The sequence below is a fragment of the Tupaia chinensis genome, unplaced genomic scaffold (genome assembly GCF_000334495.1).
Source record: "Tupaia chinensis unplaced genomic scaffold, TupChi_1.0 Scaffold000511_1, whole genome shotgun sequence".
Taxonomy (NCBI): Eukaryota; Metazoa; Chordata; class Mammalia; order Scandentia; family Tupaiidae; genus Tupaia; species Tupaia belangeri.
Window position 1 is genome coordinate 887,870 of NW_006160024.1, and position 537 is coordinate 888,406.

The 537-nt window shown below is 68.2% G+C and overlaps 1 protein-coding gene across 1 annotated transcript in view; it reads left to right on the forward strand.

The window, feature by feature from the left end:
* Window positions 1-537, forward strand: part of BCL2L11 (BCL2 like 11) — a 53,591-nt gene that overhangs the window by 2,369 nt on the left and 50,685 nt on the right. The window lies entirely within an intron of this gene.

Sequence of the window (537 nt, forward strand, 5' to 3'; positions counted from 1 at the left end):
CGTGGTCCGTACCGACTTGCGGCTAGCTTGTGGCGTGTGTCCGAGAGCGCGAGGACCCGTTCGCGGTGCAGGCTGGCGGCGCGCACCGTGCCCTCGAGGGCCTCTGGTAAAGGGCCTGCAGCGCGCCGGGGAGGGAGTGTGGATGTGCTTGGTGCGTGTCGGGGTCATGGCTGTTCACGCTGGGGCCAGAGGTGGCCGCTAGGATATGGTGCGTGTCCGAACGCTCGGGGAGAAAGAGGGAGGAAGTTGTTGGAGAAGGATGGGTGCTGCGGCCGGGCAGCGGGGCGGAGGAAGAGGGGAGGGGTTCCTCACTCTATCCGACCGAAAGGGAGAGTGGCGGGTTGGGTCTAAGGACCGCCTCGTGGGTCCCCGCAGAGCGCTCGTCCTGCTTTGTCTCCAGGTGTCCGGCTGCTCCGGACGGCGAGGGCTGCTGAAGGGCGCGCGGTGTCCCGATGGGACACAGAGGCGGGGCTGGGTAGCTGGGACAGCCCTGTCCCCAAAGCATGGAGGAGGCTCCAGTCGTCGCTGCCGCGGCTC